The 6,000-nt window shown below is 41.3% G+C and overlaps 1 protein-coding gene across 1 annotated transcript in view; it reads right to left on the bottom strand.

The window, feature by feature from the left end:
• The window catches only part of ATP10A (ATPase, class V, type 10A), a 220,974-nt gene that overhangs the window by 129,700 nt on the left and 85,274 nt on the right, over positions 1-6,000 (bottom strand). The gene's annotated exons all lie outside the window — the stretch shown is intronic.

Genomic DNA, 6,000 nt, shown 5'->3' with positions numbered 1-6,000 from the left:
ACTATTTATTGGTCCCATTGTTGATGATTTTTGCTGTTTTTACATTGAGATACAATCCATACTAAAGGTGAATATCCTTTGATCTTCATCAGTCAGTATTTTAAGTCCTCTCACTTCCAGCAAATCAGACTGTGTCATCTGCATGTTGCAAGTTGTTAAGTCTTCCTCCAATCCTGATGCCAAGTTCTTTACACATGCTCTTTCTGTATTCTTTGGCTTTCTCTGTACTTCTCACTACTCAATCTCCCATTAGTCCAATTCCTGGCTAATAGTTTTTCACATCTTCATTCTTTGTTCATACCATGTGTGGTATTCAACTCCTGATGAGATTCTGACAGGTACACCAGCTCCTGCCACGGTCACCTCTTATTCTTAGTGTCAGTTTTGCAAACTCCTTCTAAGGTTTTCTTGGTGCCACCAATTCCAACTGACCATTCATCACACTGCTAAAATATTACATGGTACTTGATCCAAAGCATTATGTCTACAGCTATCAGAAACACTTGTTAACTCTATTCTATGAAAAGCACAGAGAAATACAGAGTATTTAAATGTTCCTAGTATTACAATGGTAGTTTTAACTGTGCTTTTTCATTTGTGGATCTTTTAAAACCAGAGGTTTTTCATCTTTATTTTCCATAGAGTGGTTCATGTATGAGTGGACTTCAAAAAGTTCATGGGAAAATGGAATTGAATGACAATGCAATTTTTTCCATGAATTTCTGAAGCCCACTTATATTTCAGAACAACCAAGCATAAAAGGGAATACCAGTTGAGCCCTGGTAGCACAGTGGATTACAAGCTGGGCTGCTAACCTCAAGGTCAGCAGTTCAAATCTACTAGTCATTTCACAGGAGAAAGATGAGGCATTTGAATTCCTTAAAGATTTACAGCCTCGGAAACCCTACACAGGGTTTGCTACAAGCTGGAACTGACTTGATGGCACACAACCACTACCACCAATACCAGAAAACTACTGCTGGACATTTGGGGAAACAGAACAAAAACAGAGTGAAGACATTTGCATATTAAAGAATCTCAGTACTATCCACCCCCTGACCCTCCAAAATAACAGAGGGACTAGAAGCAAATCCTGTTGAATGATGATGTACAGAGGGGATTGTAATCGATGCAATGAAACGATGAGTGTAAAACCGATGTTCTCCCATGTGAACTATCACTCAATTCACAATTTAAAAAAAGGCAATAAATAAGAGAATATAAGTACTGATAAACTTTTTAAATTAACATTGCATTTACATTGTTACTTTTGTTCAGTTTGACTAGATTATGGCCCAACTCTCTTAATTTACACAGGCATTTATGGGAACCCTAGATATGGAAATATAAAACATGACTGTCTGAGCCACGCTGGAATTTTAACTTACAAACATCACATTTATAGAATGCCCTTTTAAGCACTGAAATGTTCCTGTTGTTTGGGGGGAAAAATGGGCAGTAGAGACTTCTGGATTTTATTGAGTTCAGTAGTTAGAAAAAAGTAGAATATATAAAGCAAGGATGCTATTCTTGAGAGTTTGCCCATGTGCCTTTTTCCTGCCCTTCCTCCAAGCATATTCAGACTCTCCTCCAACGCTGAAATGTCACCATATTTTCCACACTGTCTGAACTTCCATCAATTTAAGGTCAGTGGTGGTTGTGTGCCACTGAGTTGATTCTGACTCATAGCAATCCTATATAGCGTTTCCGAGGCTACATATCGTAACAGGAGAAGAAAGCCTCATCTTTCTCCCATGGAGTGACTAGTAGATTTGAAATACTGACCCTGTGGTTAACAGTCCAGTTCATAATCCACTACACTACCAGAGCTTCTTCTATATATTTATATACCTAATAGGGCCAACATTGCTGATGTCAAATGGAACTTGGCTGAAAGGAGAGACTACCAGAAAGATGTTTACCTGTGCTTTATTGACTATACAAAGGCTTTTGACTGTGTGGATCATGACAAGCTATGGACAACATTGTTGAGAATACATATTCCAGAACACTTAATTGTGCTCATAAGGAATCTATATATAGGCCAAGAAGCAGTCATTTGAACAGAATAAGGGACACTGAATGGTTTAAAATCAGAAAAAGTGTGTGGAAAGGTTGTATTACTTCCTTATGCTTATTCAATCTGTATGACAAGCAAATAATCTGAGAAACTGGATTACATGAAGAAGAAGGTGGCATCAGGATTGGAGGGAGACTCATTAATAATCTGTGATATGCAGGTAATACTACATTGCTTGCTAAAAGCAAAGAGGAATTAAATGTACTTCCTGATGAAGATCAAACACCACAACCTTCATTATGGGTTGCATCTCAATGTAAAGAAAACAAAAATGCTCATCACTAGACCAATAAATAACAGCATGATAAATGGAGGAAAGACTGAAGTTATAGAAGACATCATTTTTCTTGGATCCACTATCAACACTCATGGAGGCAGAAGTCAAGAAACAACAAAAATGTATTGCCTCGGGCAACTCAGATGCAAAGACCTCTTTAAAGTGTTGAAGAGCAAAGATGTCTTTTGAGGACTAAGGTGGTATTTTCAATAGCCTTGTATGCATGTGAAAGTTGGACAATGAATAAGGAAGATGGTAGAAGAATTGATGCATTTGAGTTATGGTGTTGTAGGAGAATATTAAAAATATGTTAGACTGCTGCCTGATGAACAAACAGATTTGTGGTGAAAGAAGTACAGAGGCCAGGATGGCATGATTTGGCCTCTAATACTTGGACATATTATCTGGAGGAAACAGTCACTGGAGAAGGACATCGTGCTTGGTAAAGTGGAGGGTCAGCCAAATAGGAAGATCTCCTATGAGATGGATTGGCACAGTGGCAGCAGCAATGAGCTCCAGCATTAACAATGACTGTGAGGATGGGGCAGGACCAGGCGGTGTTTCGTTCTGTTGTGCATAAGGGTCTCTATGAGTCGGAACTGTTTGGAGGCCACCTAACAACAACAGCAGCATATAACTAATATCTAGATATCTAATTGCAAGGGTGAGTCAAAAATTACCTGCATTCTGGTTACATTCAAATGCCCATCCACATCTACAGCTGATGACAACATTGTGCATGCATGTGAAATGATTCTGTCGAACAGATGAGTGACAGTGGATTATGTGGCAAATTACTTGCAAATCAGTCATGGTTTCCCTATGAAATAATCCACGACAGACTTGGGTTTCGAAAAGTTTGTGAGAGATGGGTACAAAACGATTCATAGAAGAGCATAAACAAAAATGTTTGGACATCTGCAGACAAAATTTGGACTGATACTGGAAGGCATGTTAAGGTTTCTTAAAACAGTTGCTACTAGTGATGAAACATGGGTTTATCGCTACATGCCTGAGAGTAAATGACAGAGTGTGGAAACCGTCTCAATTGCCGACCAAGAAAAATTCAAAAGTCAACCATCAGCTGGAAAATTGATGCTTACAGTTTTCTGGGATTCTCAAGGGCCAATAAATATAGGAAAACTATCCGGAAAAAGGTTCAACAACCAACATAGTGAGCCCCTTATAGTGAGATGCTCATTGAATAGCTGAAGCCTAAAATTGGGATTAAATTCAGAGAACTGCTATTCAAGGGTGTTGTGATCTTGCATGACAATGCACGTCCACACACCTCTGCCCACACTATTAATGCTGTGCAAAAACATTGTTTTGCAGTGTTAAAGTATCCTCCCTGATCTTGCTCCATCGGACTTTCACCTGTTTGGTCCCCTGAAAGCAGCCCCTCTAGAACAAAGATTCACCACTGATGAAGAAGTGAAGACAGTGGTACCTTCATGGCTCGCAGCTCAGCCTAAACCAGTTTTAATAAGGGAACACAAAGCTTGCTGGCAGATGGACAAAGTGTATTGAAAAGCAAGGAGATTACGTTGAAAAATGATGTATTTGCCCTTTCTAAAAGTTGATTAAAATAAATTCTACAGCTGGAATGTGTGTAATTTTAACTCACACTCATATAGGGGGATTCATGGTGTGATGCTGAAAGACAAGCACTGGACTGTTAATCACAAGATCGATAGTTAGAATCCACCAGCCGCTCCTCAGAAACCCTAAGAAGGGTCGCTATGAGTCACAGTATACCGGGAGCTCTCTTCTTGTTGTTGTTAAGTGTCATTGAGTTGGTTCTGACCCATAGTGACCCTTTATAGGTTTTCCAAGGACTAGCTGGTGAGCTTGAACCACTGACCTTGCAGTTCAAACGTGTTTGCAGTCTGGCACATTAATTCACAGCTCCACACCAGGACTCCAGGGAGCTCCTATAGGAGGACACACTTGAGCCAAGCCTCCTTTCCAGCTTTGTTCTGCCATCCAATGGGTTGAGGAGGTAGAGCTGCCCTTGGGCTGATTTTTGTGTTGGTTCATACCTTCATTAGGAACTCTGAATGCCAGGGTTGTTTTCAGGGTAAGGCAGGACTGATAAGTGTGTGGGAGAACGTGGGACTGAGGCAGGTGGAGGAGAATGTGTGCAGGAATTTTGGGGTATAGGTGGTGGACCCCTAAACCTTGAAGCACAATCAACTCTGTCAGTGCTGAGCCTCAAAACGGTCTGTAATACCTTCTTTCAGTAGCTCTCCTGATTTAGAATAAATATAACCCATGAAAAGAAAACGCTTTTTAAAATTTTGAATGTATTCCAAGAAAGAGTTGAGGAAGTTTGCATACTGGTAAAAAAAGGATGTTCAGAAAATGAGATAATCATGGTAGAAATCAGTAAGGACAGAAAAATAAGCAGACTGAGAGTAATGAAGCTTGTATTCACTTACAGGGAAGAGGACTGAGAGGTTGGGTCAGCCAAGCCAAGTGGGAAATCCAAAGTGTGTAGGATCATGCCTACCTTCTGAAAGTACAGACAGGCATCATTTGTTGTCTTGGGGATCGAAGGAGCTGTGCCATTTCACGAGTGGGAGGCAGGGATGCTAACCCCAAACAACCCTGTACAATGAGCTGTCCTGCCAAAGTGCCAACAGTGCCCTTGTTGAGATCCATAATTTAGCAAAGGAAGCCATTCATCCCTGAGCAGACTGACCAGTGTGTCCTGGAGAACTCTCTCCCGTAGGCCCAGTTGGGCAGGGCAGTGTGTGTGTGTATATGTGTGGCTGGGGAAGGAAACCCCCAATGGCATCCTGACTGTAAAGAAACCAGCACATTTCCTGGGGCTACTTCTTAAAATACACTTCAAAAGGCTGATGGCAAAATTCCAGGCCTAATTCAAAAAACCTCTTAGACAGGACATGGCAAGGGCTAGACGAATACAACACTGTTCTCACCCATTTCCCTTCGAAACCAGTTCCCAATGCTTTAGTGCACCTGGCACTCCCATTTAACCTAGAAAGGAGCTCTGCTGGCACTATGGATTAGGAACTGAAGGTCAGTGTTCAAACCCACTAGCCACTCCTTGGAAGAAAGCTGAGACTGACCACTCCTGTAAAGATTTACTAAGTCAGATGTCCCATACACGGGGACATCTTTGAGTCAGCATCAACTTGCTGACAGTGGGTGGGTAGTGTCCCTCACATACATCAGTGTGTTCTACTATGTGACCTTCACGTTTCTGGAAGCTATGCCACTGGCATTTCAAATAACAGCAGGGTCATGCATGGTGAAGAGATTTCATGCTATGGATATTTCAAATATCAGCAGGGTCACATATGGTGAACAGGTTTCAGAAAAGCTTCCAGAATAAGACAGATTAGACAGGAAGGGCTAATGATCAACTTCTGAAAACTGGCCAACGAACACTTGTGGACTGGCTTTCTTTGAGCATGGCATCAGGAAGTATCAATCTCTGGAGAAGGACAGCAAGGCATTTGAGGACGAGGAGACCCATGGTGAGAGGGATTGGCACAAAGGTGCACTGATACATTAGAACACACTGGTGACAATAAGCGTGGTACAAGACTGGGTAGCATTTCACTCTAATGCTGCACATATGAGTCACAGTCAACCTGCTGGTAGTCATCTATTG

Source organism: Chrysochloris asiatica, unplaced genomic scaffold, assembly GCF_000296735.1.
Source record: "Chrysochloris asiatica unplaced genomic scaffold, ChrAsi1.0 scaffold00044, whole genome shotgun sequence".
Classification (NCBI taxonomy): Eukaryota; Metazoa; Chordata; class Mammalia; order Afrosoricida; family Chrysochloridae; genus Chrysochloris; species Chrysochloris asiatica.
This window is presented reverse-complemented; position numbering and strand designations above follow the sequence as displayed.